Source organism: Falco naumanni, chromosome 3, assembly GCF_017639655.2.
Source record: "Falco naumanni isolate bFalNau1 chromosome 3, bFalNau1.pat, whole genome shotgun sequence".
Classification (NCBI taxonomy): Eukaryota; Metazoa; Chordata; class Aves; order Falconiformes; family Falconidae; genus Falco; species Falco naumanni.
This window is the reverse complement of record NC_054056.1, coordinates 62,425,847-62,443,527: the sequence shown is the minus strand read 5'-3', so window position 1 is coordinate 62,443,527 and position 17,681 is coordinate 62,425,847. Positions and strand designations below refer to the sequence as shown.

Here is a 17,681-nt window from a genome sequence, read left to right as displayed (position 1 = left end):
TCTTCAGTTCGGAGTGTAAAAGGTCAGTGGAGAAGGCAAATCTGTGATCTGTCTTAAGTACTTAAACTTTCCCAGTTTGATCCACTTTCAACAACAACAAAAAATAGAAGTTGCTTAGATTAATTAACACCACCTTGAACATATGAAATTTTTTTTCTTCATGCTTCTTGTCTTCTGTTTCACAGCATTATTTATCATCAGGGCACTAGAAACATGAGACAGTAACTATCAAATACTTTTCTATATTAGTTTAAATCAGACCAAAATCTGATATCCCTTTTAATAGTAATAAAAAAAAAGAAGCACCCTTTATCAGAGGATTATATGTTACAAAACCTGAAATACTAAGAAAACATAAGTAAAAATAAAGTGCAGAATCCCACACACTTTCTTTAGAGAAGCATTACATATTGGAAAACTATTCTGTTGACTGGATATTAATATCCAGTCCACATTTCAAAGTTTATTACTTCTTAAAAGAACTCCACAATTAGCTTTCTAATTCCGATTTTATAGATGAACATGCTGGTTTCTAACATGCCACATCAAATAGTGTGAGAGTATATATAGGAGCTAACCACAAAATATTCCAGGATCACATAATTGCCATGCTGGTTTAATTTCTTTTTAGCCATGTGCCATTTCGTAAAAGGATTATTTTAGTTTCAAGTGCATGTGCAAGACATACAGAGTGCTTCAGGTTGCCATTCCCATACTGACTGTATCGAGAACCGTCTCGTTTCAGATAATCATCAACGAAAGCGATGCCTATCACAATTCCTCCTCTATGTCCTTTATCCACACTGCAAGGGCATTCAAGCAAAGGAACTGGCGTCCAGCCTAATCTTAAATTTAAACACTAGATGGAGCCCACTTCCCAAGACTGAAAAATAAAAGCTCTTGCAGCAAATTTTTACCAGCCTGTGGGCAATGTCTGGCCATGCATAAACATGACAGAACTCAAACTGCTGCGGTGACTGCCGCTACTGCAAAAAACACACACCGGCCAGCAATTATCTTTCTGCATAAAGAGGCAGGCTTTAAAACTGGGTGACTTCAGAAGAATTTCTATTCCTCTACAGATAACATGAGCTTGGTGCAAAAGACCTGCAATACTGGGATAAGCTAGGCACATAAGGATTTTTTAAGTACCATATGACAAACATAATGCTGGGTTAAGAGAACGACGACTGAGTGATCTCTATTTTGACAATAAGCTCTACTGATTCTGACTATGAGAACCATGCACACATAAATTTATATTAAATAGGAAGAATCCTTTTTCAGTTGGTTTGAATTAGTTCTAACAAGAAAGCTCATTTGTGGTGTTTGATAAAATGCCATCTCTCCCCAAATGAAACATACCACATGTTTAACTAGAGATAAGAGAGCTTTGGTGTTAAAAATAGGATGCAACACCAAATCTCAGTACAACTGTTCTGGTGAGAAAGAATTTTTTATTTTTTATTTTTTAAAAAAAAATAAAAAAGAGCGCACCAAGTTGCCAAGATCCAACTTGAACAGCCTCACAGTTACTGGATAAATCCATTTCTCTCAGGCTCCACCACAAACAACTGCCACTTCCGCAGGGTTTTGGCCACGCTCTGGACTGGCTCCTCAATGCAAAGGGCAGGCAGAAATCGCAGGTGAACAACCCTTGGCCATTCCTTAGCTTTCTGAAGGACATGCTCTCAGAAACAGCTAAAAGCCAAGCAGACAATAAAGTTGTGCAAAACCTCCGATGCAATTCCCAGCAACACAATTCTGCTGACGGCCAAGCTATGGCTGTTAACCTTTGCTCAGTCTGGCCCGCTGCCTTCACCTCACTCTTTTCCTAACAAACCTATGATAATAGCTTCATCAAGGTTAAGATAAGCACAAAGGCAGTTAGCTTTACCACAGAGTACCACCTTCTGCTCACAAACAGGGACCCATCCTGCTCAAACAAAATTAACCACAGTAACCCAACTTGCCTTAGGACATTTTCTGAATCACCTGGGAGGGGAGGTGAAGGGAGTTATTACTAACCACCAACTCTGATCCTAACAGCAACTTCCAAGAAGGAAAAATACAGTGCCTATGAAGAAAGGTGCAAGTTTTCCCCTAAAGGGTTCTGCTCCTCATTTCCATGGAAGTTCTACACAGCACATTTGCTTGGTTCCACATCCCTGTGGATGAAAGCTGGTCTCCAGGGTCTCACAGATTACTGCTGTGATGCTTTGAAACCGAGCAAAGGTCTTCAAATATTTCTGTTGCTAGGAGATCGGGGCTTGTACTCAAGACCACGCTGATGAGCAAGTGCTCAACTCCACCAAAGAGCATGCACAAAACAGTGCTCACATCTGCCTGCACTGTTCAAACCCGGGGCTTGCGAGCAAACACGCTGCTGCCATAAAAGCAGCAGGCTTTCCAGCTGTAGCCAGCGTACAGTCAGCTCAAACATTAATACTTCTGTTTATGAATATCCCAGTTCAGTCCTATTACATTAGGTATGTTTTCCAATACACCTAACAGAACATGTATGCACTCTCAGAAGGGTGGATCAATTTGTGTCTTGGTTTTGTGTTGTGTTTTTTTTTAAGCAGTGGGTATAGCAAGCACCTAACATTTCTTTTAAAAGCAAATCTGAAAATAATTAGCATTTGTTTGGCACTTGACCTAAACCCAGAAAAACACACCCATTTACTTCCAAAAGCTTTTGGTTCAATAAAACAGGGACTTTATTAGCAGGAAGAGTATCTCACCAACCACACAAATTGAGTGTCAGCAAAAGGAGGAGACAATCGAAGTACCAGCCACAGTTGCAGGTTTGACTAAATAGTAATGTTTAACTACTTCCTTATCACAATCTGCCTGTACAACTATAATTTAGGAACCTTTGCCACTGTAATTTTCTCTGCTTCATTTTCTTTACAGCTATGCTTTTATGTGTCAGGCTAAATACTTGTTCATCAGCGCTATTATCCATGCAACAACTGAAAATGAACGGCTAGGGGAAAAAACAGAAAAGCAGAAATACAAAGGCTTTGCATATGTATAAAAAATCAAAATAAAAATCAAATTACCCAGTGTAGTATTTGAGGCTGGAGGAAAAGCAGACAAAGTCACGATAGCATCGCCAACGTAACTCTGAAGATAGTTACTGTGCAGGCACACGGAGCAGCGTGGTTACAGTCAAGGTAAAGTTAAGGTTAAAATCTAAAGCTTTTAGTTTCTCACAGCAATAATCCTGATGGCTTTCAGCCTCTGAATATGGAAGGGACAAGACACTGTGGCATAGCAACCTCACCCACTAACCACACTGACCACAGCTGGAGCACAACAGGCAAGAATTACAGTTCACTTGCTATGTGGGTGGAAGCAGACAGGACAGTGCTAAAAAAAGCACAAAAGTAAGTGAAAGCCTTTGAAATCTCACTTGGAGTTACTAAATGTACCCTTCCATATTCACCTGTATCGCTTCCCAACACAAAGAAGGAGAGTCAATCTGTAAATTAAATTAACTCCCTTCCGGGAGGAAAGAAAAATCAAGCCAACAAAACCAGAAATACAACAGAAAAACTGAGATCAGGTTAAACAAATTCATTCACTCGTGCGTTCATAAGCTACATCCTACTAATAGTGCACTTCGCATACTCTTAAGTTTGCTTTCAAGCGTCCCCCGGACTAACTCCATTGTTGCAGGCTTTCTTCCCAAAAACACGAAGGATTACTCAGGGTAGGGGGGTGTCTGAACCATCAGCAGCCCTTTGCTCCTTCAGAAGCATCCACTGTGGTCATCTCTGACCCCGCTCACGCTTCTCTTTATAGGCTCACCCATTTCACCCTGCGAGGCTGCCTTGGTATCTAGACCACTTCTCTCTCCACTTCCCCTTTACAGGAGCTCTGTTAGGCTTCACATCATCACCAGCAAGCACCCAGCTCGCCTTGGGGAACTGACTCCTGTTCAGTCCGAGCACCTAGCTCGCCCTAGGGAACTGACTCCTGTTCAGTCCAACCAACCACCCATTTTAATCTGCCTCCTGTTCACACTGCCACATATATTTTTGAAGGGCTGGGGATAGCCATAGCCCAACGCTTAAAAAAAAAAACCAACAAACAAAACACAAACAAGCTACACAAAAAAAACCGCAAAGACTGGAAGCCTTCTACGTGAAGAATCTAGTTCTCCTGAAGTCTGCTGCTACGAGGTGAGGCTTGTAAACAAAAGTCAACCGATTACTTCTGAAATTTTGGAAACTAGCAATACAGCTACTGTTGGTGTAAAACAAGTAGCGTATAGTTTAGAATGTATGTGCTGCTGCACTTCAGAAGCAGCAAGTCGTGGGTTTTAATTGCTTTGCACCATTAAAAACCAAAACAACAAACACTGAGCAATGGCCCCAGATGGCACTCCAGAACAAGCCCAGGCAGATGCTGCATTCCTCCTGCTACAACAGCCACCACCAGCCTTGCCATTATCACAGCACCCTCTATGACCCTGCCACTCTACTCTTCTTCCAAGCATGAAGGCTCCTCTAAATTCAAGTGGGTTTTAATGGATCACAGGACAATTCAGGCTAGGAGAGACCTCCGGAGGTGTCTGGGTCAGCCTCCTGCTCCAAGCAGGGCCAGCTACAAGATCCAACTGGGTTGTTCAAGGCTTTGTCCAGTCACATCTTGAAACCCCCCAAGGATGGACACGGCAGAGCCTCCCTGGGTAACCTGTGCCCCTGGCTGGCCGGCCAGCTGTCCCTGGGGTGAAAAACTGTCTCCCTGTAACCAGTGTGAACCTCTTTTGTTTGAGCTGGTGCCCACTGTCTCTTGCCCTTCCACCATACACCGTTGGGAAGAGTCTGGAGTGACATCAGTTCTGCTCTTTTAGTGGAAGGAAATGAAGTAATTCCTTATACTTTTAGCTCTGGTATTTATCTGTTCATGCAAAGTACGCTTTGCTCTTTGATTTAGATTACTGTTTCAGATTTTAACTTTGCTAACTGCATTTGCCAAAAAAAAAATCAAACCAGAGTGAAAGTGAAAAATAAGTCTAAGAATAAACCTTGGGTGGAAATGCTCATCCATGTGATCACATCAAACTTCCTCTGATGTGCTGTGGTGATGGCAGCACTTCAGCACTCATATTACTGCATTTCCAGACATTAAAGCGGCATCTCTTTATATAGGTGCAACACAAGAGCGAATTATTCACGTACATTACAAAATAGGCTAAAAAAAAGCAAGATACATGCTGAAGCAAAGCCATGAGGAATGCACTCTGCTAGTTTTCAGACTCAAAGAATTTTGGGTAGTATGTCCATCACAGTAAACATGCATTGCTGCTGTTCCTGGGCGCAGGAGCTATTACTCTCTCAGGCTGATCAAGACTTCTTAGCACATCAAAGCATGGCAATCTGAAGCAGCAGTTCACTTACAGACCCTACTGCTACTCAGCTACCAAATTACCACATACCAGTCATACAGAACGCTTCTCAACTGCACTCCTAAGCCACACTGCTGAGGAATAGAAGGTATATAACTGGAACTAAGAGAGGAGAAAAATGCAGCCACGCAACAGATGTTCCATCCTGCCTGAAAGGTCATATGAAATGTGATTAGTGCCATTATCCTCCAGGACTCTGAATATTGCCTTGAGACAAGAGCTTTCCGGCATAAGCTATGGATCAATAAAAAGGATTAAGCAGCAATACTCTGGAAACGCTCAAAAGCAAAATATCAAGTTTCATCTCAGATTTCTCCAAAGCTGTGTCTCAGAAGAAACTCTGAAGTTTAAGAACCATCTTTTGGTCTCATGCTCTTTGCATCACTGCAAGACGCAGGTGCCATAGATTGTGCGTGTTCAAGAGACTGCAAAGAAAGGAGAGGGGGAGAGGTGATGCCAAACACCATCCCCTCCCCCACCCGAAGAGGTGTGCACCAGCTAAACCCGGCTGCAATCTGTCAGAGAGCAGCCAGCACCCAGCCCCACACGCACTCCCATGCCTTACCCAGGACGGGACCACCACTGCATGGGGACACTCGCATCTCCCTGCGACAGGATGGGCCGCCAACACCATGCCCACACCGTATTTGCCTTCTCCCTCAAATCTTACGGCTGTGCATAAGGGAGGTTGCCACCACACAGGTGAGAGGTGAAGCAAGTTGTTTTCCTTAATTGAGCCTATTAGTAGTAACAAGTCACTCCTGCTAGGTCTAAATAGCTCAGAGATAAATCCCAAGGCTTCTAAGCTGCCAACCACCTCCAGTCAGTGCTCAGAGGCAGCTTTACTCCTACAGACAACACTGGGTGAATACTGCCACCTCCAACTGTGCCTCTTGGAGCAGATCTCTGGCTGATATGTTTGCAGCAAATGTTTTCCCTGCAGCTGTCCAGTCATCTTTAATTGAAAGTCCAAAGTGCCAGAGCCGCCTCCTCAGGGAGCAACAGCAGGTACTCCTAGACTGGTATTCTGCAGGTCAGCTGTCTGCACACCAGTAAAGACTATGACCCTGAAAGAGCTCTGTGCCTCTCTTTCCTTCCCCCGCCCCCCCCTTTTAATTTAAAGAAAAAAGATCTCACCAGAGACTACTTGGGATGGAAATTCTTTTCGCAGCAAAGTCTGGTACAATATTTAACGCAAACACACCATCAACGCATCATCTCTTAAAGTTCACACCACAGGCAACACTGGTATTAGGAAAAGCAAAGAGAACCACACAGAGCTTTTCTGAAAAGCCATCCAATGAATTAATCATTTTCTGTCTGAACTATTCACAGAAACAACTGTTTCTGTTGAATAAGCCAAGAATAAAAAATAAAAATGTTCTAAGCTGTTGCTTCACAGTGTGTCTTACAGAAAAGTAATTTAAGTTATTACAAAAGCAATAACACTCAATCTCATAAAATTACACTATTTCAAATTAATCCACTGCGTGTTAATTCCTTCACCTTTGCCAAAAATAAAATAGAATGAGAAAAAAACCTACTCCATCAAAAAAGAAAGTTGAAATTCAGTAAGTTTTGCCTGTTGCTTCCATAAAACCAACACCATAAAAACACTTAGCTTTCACCAAGCCCAACTTGCAAGAAATAATACTCCACCTCTTTCTCCCAAGCAAGCACAAGTGAAACTCATTTTGCAGACTCACCAAAATCGTCCATATTCCAGGAGGCAGCCATTTTTCCAGTTTGCAAAGTCCACCGTTGCAGCATGGTTACAGCAATCAGCAGGAAAATAGGGAAAAAAAAAGAAAAAAAAAAGGACTCTTGAGATTCAACGTACACTTCAATGTACACTACAACACTACTGTTTTCTGTAAAGTCTGTATTACAGAATAGTTTCAGATAACTCATTAAATGGACTGAACATACACCCACAACACTAACTTACTTTAAAAAAACAACACCACAATAGCAATGTCATATTAATAAAAGAACAATAATTACCATCTAAGAAAGCTCTGCCAAGGCTGCCCTCATAAGGAAGATTTTGTGAGAGGGGAAAAATATATATTTTTTTAAAAGTCAGATCTTTTACTGTACCTACCCTCATCAGGCTGTAACAGGTGGGCAACATCACATACAGAAAAGGTATATTATTTTCTCATACTGCTGACATTTTTAAATCCTTGATGAGGAGATTTAACATTCGGCAAAGAAGTCAAAAACGGCCACAGCAACTGCTCATCTTCAGAATTCTCAATCAAGGATGGGGAATTGATAATTTATTCTTTGCAATTAAGGGGGCTTGCAGCCTACCTCACAGCTATCTACACATGGTTACACATCTGCAAGCTGTCAACAATACCCAAGCTGAAGTAACAATTTTTTTGATCTGGACCTCAAACAGTGTCCAGGTGACTAAACCCAGTGTCACTCCTCCTAATAAAAAGCCAAAGAACGAATTTTACAGCTTTTCCAGGCTCAGCACTGATTTCTTTTGGCAACTGCTCCAAAACATTTAACGAACTCAGCATTAGTTTCTTTGCCTTTTTGTTTGGTGGTTTCTCTTATTATTACTCCTTTGGAGTGGGAATGCTTCAAAGACATCTGAACAAAATGCCAGTTGCTATGGGTTAACCCAAACAAATTGCACATGTGCACGTAACGGCAGCAGAAGGCGTGCTCTTCTTTTGACCAGAGAAGCCAACTGCATTTGCAAGTTAAGGTCCTGGGTGCAGAGACACCAGATGAGGAGAGTGCTGGAGCCTGCAGTGGAGAGAAGGCGGTGGCATCTTATTCCAGCAGCTGTGTAACCACCAGACTGACCATCATGCAAACAGATGCCAAGAGGCCAAAGGTCATTGCAAAATCTCTTGCAATAGATTGGGAGATCTTCCTATTTCATGTTTTGACCATCCCAATTCTTCAAACCAACTGTTCTCAGGAATACAGACACGGTCACAACTCGGCAATCTTCTGCTGGGTCCCAGCAAAGGGGCCTGGGGCCAGGGCAGCACTTTGGCCTCCAGAAACCCCAAGGCAGCGTAGGAGGGCAGTGAGCCACCCGCACAGGCCTTAGCACGGTTTGGTTTTGATCCCTGTAGAAACCTTGCCATACGAAGACAAATTTATCTGTTGGTGTCAAAAAGGAAAACATAATTGGCACAGTCAACTAATTTGCAGCCCCCTACAGATAACGGCTGATGAGTTACCTCCTCCTCTGTCTCCACGGCCCATTAATAAGACAGCACGAAAGACTGCAGAAGATGGATGATGATTGCTCATGTATTTACCACTTTGCTAGCAAGCAACTTTTTGGTTTTTTTTTTTAGAACTGCTTTTACCAAAGGCGCCTTTCCAACACCTTCATCTGAAGAATATTGGAGAGGAAAGGGAAGAGATTGCAAAAGATTTGTCTTCATTTCTGATTTCTCTTGTCAGTCTTGTGAACTGCGGTCCTTCCCCAGAGATGAGACCATGCACCACTACTGTCAGTGTGACTGCAGCTACAGATTGCCCTCAAGATATTACCCGCCTTTCCCTCTGCAAGGGAAGCTGACAGTACTGGGAAGACATCTTTACCGGAGCAGACAACTCCAAGATACTCCCAAGGACTGTAATAGCCATTGGGTGATCTGACTAAACACAGGACTTCAAATTAAAGAAAGTAAGAATGGTGGCATGGAACATTAATGAACTTATCACCAGATGAGAAAGATCAAGAGGTCCCAGGGAAGTAGATGCTGAATAGGTAGAGACACTGGGAAATGTGGTGTGCAAAAAAAGGAGGAAGGAACAAAACGAGAGTATGAATTACTCAAAACAGGCAGAATTCAAGCATGAGAGCTGCGGAAATAGTTTACTTAGGATGGGGAGGGGAAGAGAGAGAGGGATAGTAGTGCAGCATCCCCATCGACTGTACTGCGTATGCATTTCTGAGTGAGAACAGGTGATTGTTGAAGTTTGACACGTTATACGGGGCAGCTTTCCATTAGCACCTCAGAAGGTTTGGGGGCAGGAAATCACAATATGCCGTGATGGGATGGATGAATGGATTGGATTTAAATTGCCTTGAGCACTGCAGCAGCGTCCACTGCCTACACTACATGCTAGTTGCTTGTGTCAGAGTCAGGAGCGATACATTAGAGCAAGACCACAGAGACATTTTTCATTCCCCCTGCTCCTCTTCACATGCTATTTTGGCATGACACTGGTTATGAAACTGAAAATGTTGGTTCAGCTTCAGGCAGCAATTTCAGGGTCAATTGCTTCTTCACCAGACACTGAAATCACAATTTTTCAAGTATCAAATTAACTGTGAATGTTTTGGGGAACAGTGAACTTTAGTAGTACATTATTACTGTGAGTCCCCCTCCTCAAAAATCTATCTTTTAATCCCTCTTGATATGCAAGGTGCCTTTTTTTTTTTTTCTAGAATTGCACTTTAAGATGAACTCTGCAATTACACTGCTTCCTTTTTGTTCCATCAACTCATTCCTGACTGTTATGTACTCTCCAGTGTACAGCTCTCGAGTGGTGGAAGACACTTGCAAAACCAAGTGAAACATTTTCTCCATTTACCACAAAAGCACATCAATATAGGTTTTCCAGCTGAAAGCTTTTGAAAGTTTCCTCAAAACTTTTATGGTTCAGCTTGGACCCATTCCTAATCCACAGGCAGGGTAAAAGACTCATCTGGCACCAGTGTACCACAAATTATATAAACAATAAAGCCTTAATGAGGTTAGCTGTCCAAAAAACAGAGCTATGCATCTTCCCCTAATACTGACGGTACAATACAGAACAACTACAAGCTTTGATGCTGCAACTGATTTCACTCTGGATACAGCTGAATCACACTGGTACTTAAACAGCATCCCAGCCAATGCTCCACCAAGCTAGGAAAGATAGAAACTAATGGAAATTGGAAAGCCATTGCTGGGGACGAGGTCAGATTTGGATTTATGATGTCACCTGCCAAGGGAAATTCTAGGACATAATCAAACTTTAATATTTCACTCTCCTATGCAAACATTATTAAAGTGTGAATATGAAAAAGTATTCTTTAAAAACTGAAAACACCATCCAGCAATATCCTTCAAATTCTATACAACTTCAGCTAATCTAAATGAGAGGTGCTATTTTTCATATCAAAATGGGATGCTCATAAACTACGGAAATAAGACAGTTGACATGAGAAATTATGAAATCAGCAGTGTTATGGAGATTTAACATTTAAGTGATACATAACATAAAGCGGAGTTTGGTTTGTTTGATCTCCATTTCAGGTCTACAGCCCTACCTCCACTGCTTGCTATCTGACCGTTGAGACAACTGTGAAAGCTTATCACGTCTCACAAGCAATAAGCTACACAACCGAAAATTCCCAGTTGCTTTCAGTAAAGCAAGGGCAGCATTAAACATCAGGAGTATCAAAATCACCCCTCTGCCCTCGCCATGCAAAACCCAAGCACAATTTGTTTCACAAAACACAAGCTGTGGTAACTCCTCAGACAGTGAGAAACTTCAGGTCTTAGCAACGTTTCATCGGTTCACCCAAGAACATCTCTATGAAAAAAACATACACCGATATTTAATAAACATAGTACGCATATGGATACACATAGAAATACACACATACATATATAAATTACACTTAATTTATATAGATCGTGCTCATCACCCAGCAGGTGGCACTCGTACCACGAGCTCCAGAGGCTGGAGCACGGTGGGAGGCTGTCAGCAGGCACTGCTCTACAGGAGGCACCATCTTCCTGAAAGCTAAAACCACCATGTGCACAGAGATGTCCACCATCCTTCTGCAAGACCTGAAGTGTCAAGGCCAGAATCCAGGCCAAAATCCCATTAAGCTTACTGGCCAGGCACCACCTCCACCAATTCCCTCGACAGCTGCAAGACTCCCCTTGGCTGCTCCTAATTCTCAAGTGTTCTTGCAGCCTTTACAGAGGAGCAGTATTTCAGGGACTGAAAGGGTTCTGGAATATTTTCGACATAGAAGCATCACATTATGATGTCAAGAACAATACAACTAAATGTAAAACTTACTTAGGACTTCATCACTTCTTTTCGCCATTTAAGATACCCAACTAGCTCTTAATTAGTCCCACTAGTAATTTGGGCTTTCGAAGATCCCATGAATGAGCAAATCAGAACTGGCAGCGGAAATGCTGGTTTCCTTTGATTAAAATTGGAAGACTTGTTTTCACCCATGACTTAAGTGTCACTATCATATGTACAGTCTTAATACACCTCTTCTTCAGCTGAGTGGTGCTTCAGCTTCAGCTAAGTGGGTTTGTTTTTAAAAACATATTTTCCCTTCAAATTCAATATTCCACCCGTGTCCCTCCCCTCTTCAAAAAAAAAAAAATATCAGCTTAGAAGGATCAATTTGAGAAACTCAGCTCTGCATGGAGCAGTGCTGTCGCCCATAAGAGAATGCCTTGTGTCAGATTGAAAGATGCTTTTCCAAGGTCATTTCATGTTCCAGTGGGTTTGTTATGAAGTTGTGGAATGGCAGATAAGGTTGCATGAGATAGTAAAGTGCCTTCCTAAGCTAGTTCTGGGCAGTAATGTGCAACCAGTAATCGAGCAAGGGACTTCTATAACATTTACCTCTGAAAGAAACTTCATATGCCGAGATAAATGCTGCTGCAGGAAGGACAGGAGCAGTACTGAGATGCTGATATAATCTATTTCCCTGCAATCTCCTAATTAAAAAAAAGAAAAGGCCATTTTCTTAACAAATTTGCATTAACTGCACATGTTTATGGCACTTGGCAAAGGTTGGGGGGTTTCTAGGAACATCAAGGGGTATATGTTCAGGAAGTTTTGTTTAAATACCCAACCCTTCGTAACAATGACAATTTGATGTTGAAAACTGTTAAATTCAGAATCAATAGCAATGCCTCCAAGTTACAAGAACAAGGATACAACAGTAGCTCCCTATTAGGTATGAGGACTAACAATTTCCAAGGTTAAAAAGGAAAAAAAAATACAAAGCATATCTAAGAATGTTTCTTTGAAAGTCTTGTAGTTAGTTACAGTGTGAGGAATGATGATCCAGTATTTTTAGACTGCTTCTAATATAGCCTGAAAATGGAGGAAACCATATAACGGTATCCTCTTAGCAAGCTTTTAATACTGCTTGAGCCTATCCCAAACTCTGAAACAAGGTAAGCATCTGGCAGCACACCGAATTGCGTGTCACCATTTCAGTCATCGTACCAGGGAATAAATCCTTCCCTGGAAAAAACAGGGGAACAAGCATACAAACTCCAGAGAGACAGAGACCGGGGGGGGGTGTGGGGGGGGGTGGGTGAAGAATCCTTCTCAGAGATGGTTAGCTACATTTTAATGAGGTTTAAAGCCTAACAAAGCATCGCCAATTTAGGATCCAAAAATGCAAGCACTTGACATTGAAACTGGCCTAGGAAAGGGGGTAGGGGGTGTTTTTCAAATCCCACATGAGCATTTTGGGGGTCCAACAGCCTGTCAGGAAAAATCAGAAAAATGGCCACCTAGCACTGAACTGTGCACAAAATGCAGAGTTTCAGTGCTTGCAGTTCTGCATTGCAACCTGCGCTCCCAGCCCCAGCCCCCCGCGCTCCCACACGCCCCCCAACGCCCCCGCCGCCCCTCCCGGCTAGCAGCGAGCGTGGGGCCACGGATCCCTAAGCGCTATCTGCAATCACTGCCGGGGCTCTATTACTGCTACTTTTAATTTTCCTGCTACTATCTCTTTTCTAATGAACTGCTGTTACTACAGAAATGTAAACGTCGCCAGCTGAGTTGTTTTAGGTCTGGGTTTTTTTAAAAACCCGAAAAGGTAGAGACAAAGTGTGCGTGTGTGTGTGTGGGGGGGGGCACCACTGAGAAACATATTAAACATTTTTAACGCTAAAGACGCACTGACCCCACCGACCGACAGCAAAACCTTGCTGTTTCACCGGGACTGACCCTAAGCCTACACTAAATCACCGCAAAAAAGAGGCTTCGGCACCCCACCTGCACCGGCTGGGCTCGCCAGCAGATGCTCCCCCGGCCGCGCTCCAGCCTGCGCAGCGCAGCGGCTCCCCCGTTCACCCCCCGCCTCCGCAGCCGCCCCCGCTGCGCACCACGCAAAGCCCGTAACTTTGCGGGCCCCGGGCACATCTTCCGCGGGAGATGCCGCGCTCTGCGAAGGGGAGAGAGGCGGGAAGGGCGGCTGAGGGACAGGCTCCCGCAAGAGCCGTGCCCGCCTGCGGCACTCCCGCACCGCACCGCCCGGCCCCGCGCATCCCGCACCACAAGTCCGCTCCGCCGCCGGAGCGGGGGAGAGCCCTGCCCTCGGGCACCCCGAAACGGCCCAGGGCGGCGGAGGGCGCGGACGGGACACCCCAACAGCCCAAAGCGAAAAGGCGGAAGGGGGAAAGGAGGAAGGCAAAGAGGCGACCCCGCGCCGCAGACCCGCAGCCCCCGGCGGCCTCTCCGCGCAGCGGCGCGGAGCGGAGCGCGGCGGCACGGCGCCCCGCGGGGGCGGCCGGAGCAGCGCACGCCCCTCGGCCCTCCCCGTTGACCTCAAGCCAAGGACAGCTCGGCGGTCCCGCGGCGCATCGCGACCCGGCGGGCCGAGCCCCACTGCGCTGCACCGAGCCGGGCCGGGCGGCGACAAGGGCGGCCCGGGAAAGCGAGGGGAGCGGGGACCGGCGGCTTCTCACCTGAGCCTGCCCCGGGAGGTGCTTGCCGCCGCCGCAGGAGGCGCCTCCTCCCGCTCCCCGCGGAGGAGGCTGGCGCGGACAGCCCCGGCCCGCCGAAGTTACGCGCCGCCGCGGAGCCGGGCTCCCACCTGCAGCACCCAGCGGACTCCGGCGGCCGGCACGGCTCGGCTCGGCACCGCGCGGCGCGGCCCGCCCCCCCGCTCCCGATTGGCGCCGCCGCCGCCCCGCCCCGCCCACGCCCGCCCGCAGCGCCCGCGGGGGCGGTGGGCAGCGGGGCCCGGCCCCCCCCCCCCGCACGGAGCTGGCGGCCGGGGGGGAGCGGTGCGGGACACCGGCCCCTCCGGCCCCCCCTCAGCCCCCCCCCCCCCCTTTTTTTTTCTGGGGAATAAAAAGGGGGAAATAATAAAAGCGGTTCCGTGACGTTACTTGGTGCCGTCGCTCCGCGCCGCCGGCCGCACGGGAGCCCGCTGCCGCGGCCGGCGCTGGGAGGTGCCGGTGCAGGCGCTGCCGCCCGGTCCGCGCTAGGGGGACGCGGCCCGCAACGGGCGGCGGGGGCCCAGGCGGGCTGCTGCGGGGGGGGCGCTCCCGGCAGGCCCGGGGAAACCACGGGCGCCTCCGCCCCAGCTAAAGGGCAGGGCAGGGCAGGGCAGGGCGGGCAGCCGCGGGGCTCCCGGAGCCACACTGCCCGCCGCAGCCCAGCGCCCCACCCTGCCCACCGCCCTCCCCCAACAGCCCGCAGAAGTTTCCTGCTTTTTTTGTTTTAAATTATAGGAGCCCTTGCACAAGTGCGCGTTAGCCACGGAGGAGGACAGTGTATAGCAGGTGTGGGATGGAAACGAGAATACGGCTGCACTGGTGGGAGTGTGAAAAGGCAGTTTCCAGGTAGTGGGAATCTCCCCTTGGGTTTGGGAGCAACCACCCTGAACCTCTGGAGAAGTGAGGTCGCAGCTCTGGGAGCACAGCTGTCCCAGGGCGGGAAACCTGCAGCTGTGTTCGGAGCTGATGGGGACACCCACGGAGAAGTGAGAAATTTCCTGCAGGAAAAGCACACCGAGAAAGAGCCAGAACCTCCCAGCGCTGACTTGTCTTGGCCAAAGTGGTGGTGAGATGTCCTACCAGACGACGGGAAGAATGTTCCCTGGCCAGCTGCTTTGGGTGTCCTGCCTAAGTCATTAATGCCACCGTCACATCTACCCTGCCAGGGTCTGTAAGTCACGGCAAGGCTGTAGCCCCTGTGGGAGGCAGCCAGAAGCCGTGGGCTGAGGGAGCCTGCTGGCTACGCACCGCTGGCACATAACACCCCACAAAGCCCTGTGCCCGGCGGCGAGGAAGACGCTCTCCCTCCCGAAGCCGAGCGTCAGGAGCAGGCGGGCTCCCTCCCGAGCACCCTGCGCAAGGCTGTGGCAAGGAGGGCCCTGGCGTCCCTTGGCGCTCGGCCAGCAGCGCCGGCTGCCACCTCTGCCTGAAGTTTGCCCGTGGTGCAAACTACTGCTGAAATCCACCACACGTAGTCTGAAGAGTTCAAAGGATACCTGTGGGGAAGATCTCCTTGTGAGGGGGGCGTGGGGTGCCAGTCATCAGTGACAAAGGTTGAAGTTCCAATGGGGACATTTTTGTTCAGCATGCGAGATAATTTTCTGCGATAAGTTATGCTTAGGTCGGCTCAGCGAGAACATCCTGCTATCGAAGGGAGTTGTGTGGCAAGCAAATTCCTGGTCACCTGCATTTTTTTTTACTTTTTTTTTTTTTTTTTTTTTTTAATTGGGCAGCTGTGTACACTTACTGAGTTTTACGGCTCTGCAAACTCATAGGCAAGATGTGATGAACTCAAAGAGCCAGATGAAAAAAATTATTTGATTTTTCCGAGTTGATTTTTCTGCTATTTGGCAAAGCATTCATAGGAACTGAAGTCCCTGGTCTATGGCAGGATGCACAGGACGAGCTGAGGGACCTGGGACCCGGCTGTGGCCTATGTGTTGGCAAGCATCCACCGGCCAAGAGCCGATGCTGTCTCGGCAAGGAGAGGGCTCTGGCTGGGGACGACGAGGCCAGGCTTCCCAGCTGCAACGGGCTGCAAGGCGAGGAATCAAGCTGTGGGCAGGAAAGTGGCTTCAGTCATGCCGCGCAGATTTCCACTGGCTATCGTGGAAAGGACTGATGGTGCATCCCGTCCCATCCTGTGGTATAAGGGGTTTCTTACCTCTGCTAAAGTGGAGGGGGCCTCTGGGAAGAAACCGAGAGTGTAGAAAAAGTGCTATAAAATGAGTGCTAGGGGTGGGAAGGCTCCCAGGGAAACCGGTGCTCTGCCATGGACGGCAGCAGGTACCTGGGGCTTTAGGGGAACTGGTTTCAGGCGATACAGAAGCAATCACCCAGCCCCGCTTTATTGGACAAAATGGCTGAAACATATTTTGTTCTGCTGATGTGGGAAAAGGCTACGCCAGTCCCTTTCGGGGAGGCATTAATTTAAGGAACTAATGGCAAGTTCCTAAAATATCCTTCAGAGTGATCAGGATGTCTGCTGAGAGAAATCTGACTTGCTGGGCTTCAAGTTGTGCCAAGTCATTGTGTTCATCAGGAAATGAGAGTGTGCTGGGGCAGGTAAAACAGAAATAAATCACGCTGACCCTCCTCCGGTACTTTCTGCTAATACTTCCAAAGCCGTGTTTCGGGAGGTGGCTTACATACGTTCGTTACGTATTTGCTTAATAGGCTGTAACAGCTCTGAAGCTTTTTCTTGCTTATATTGTGGTTAATGCTTTTAGCACACTGTATAGGAGTCTGTCCTTACTAAAATTGCCATCCTAAGCACCCCTCTCTGAAATTCCTCTGCTAAGGATCCATCGCAGAGGCTGCATTACAAGAATGTTAATCTGATTTACGGTAACCCGGCATGACAACTTGTGGTAATAGGTGATATAAAGTTGAAACCTTGCGACAGAAAGGACATTTGTCTCTGACCGTGATGGGAACGTGGAAGCCCCAGGGTTCCGGCTCGGGAGAGTGCAGAGCCTGTGAGCACAGGGTGATGAATGAGGGGAAGTATTTACAGCATCACTCTAAAGAGCCATTTACACCAGAGAGCATCATTATTTCCACACATATCGTTACTTTCTAGCTTGGGCTGGCTTCATATATCCAAACTTTTATGGGTCCTCTGTATTATTTGTGTGGCAGTGGTGGGTTTTTTACTTTAAATGAACCTAATTAATAATGCTTCATCTGCCACTACTTATTAACATACTGCCAGGAGACTGAGTGGTGGGAGAGGAGTGCCTGGCAGTCGCTGTTTTTCAGACTCCGAAGGAGGAGCCCAGCCCTCCGGAGATCCATGCTCTGAGGATGAGGCCAGAGGTGCAGATTTACAATTAAATTTGGGGTCACGTAAAAGGAGTAATAAATACTATAGTAATACACTATACAGACAACATTTTCTCTGTGGAAAGACCTTTCTGAATGGTCTCTGCATCCCTGCCATCACTGATACACCAGGTAGCAATGCCAGCTCCTGGCATCCTCTGCCCCGCAAGAGCATCCTGCAGACC

At 46.7% G+C, this 17,681-nt stretch overlaps 1 protein-coding gene across 4 annotated transcripts in view; it reads right to left on the bottom strand.

The window, feature by feature from the left end:
* EPB41L3 (erythrocyte membrane protein band 4.1 like 3) overlaps positions 1 to 14,320 on the bottom strand; it is a 144,981-nt gene extending 130,661 nt beyond the window's left edge. Inside the window, exon 1 of one of the 4 annotated variants that reach the window (XM_040586064.1) lies at positions 14,137 to 14,320. The gene's annotated coding sequence lies outside the window, so the exon portion shown is untranslated. Of the gene's footprint in view, positions 1 to 5,984; positions 6,073 to 7,125; positions 7,150 to 14,136 lie in introns of those variants that run through there. The other 3 variants (XM_040586059.1, XM_040586058.1, XM_040586056.1) reach the window with 3 other exon arrangements.
* Between the last annotated feature and the right edge of the window lie 3,361 nt (positions 14,321 to 17,681).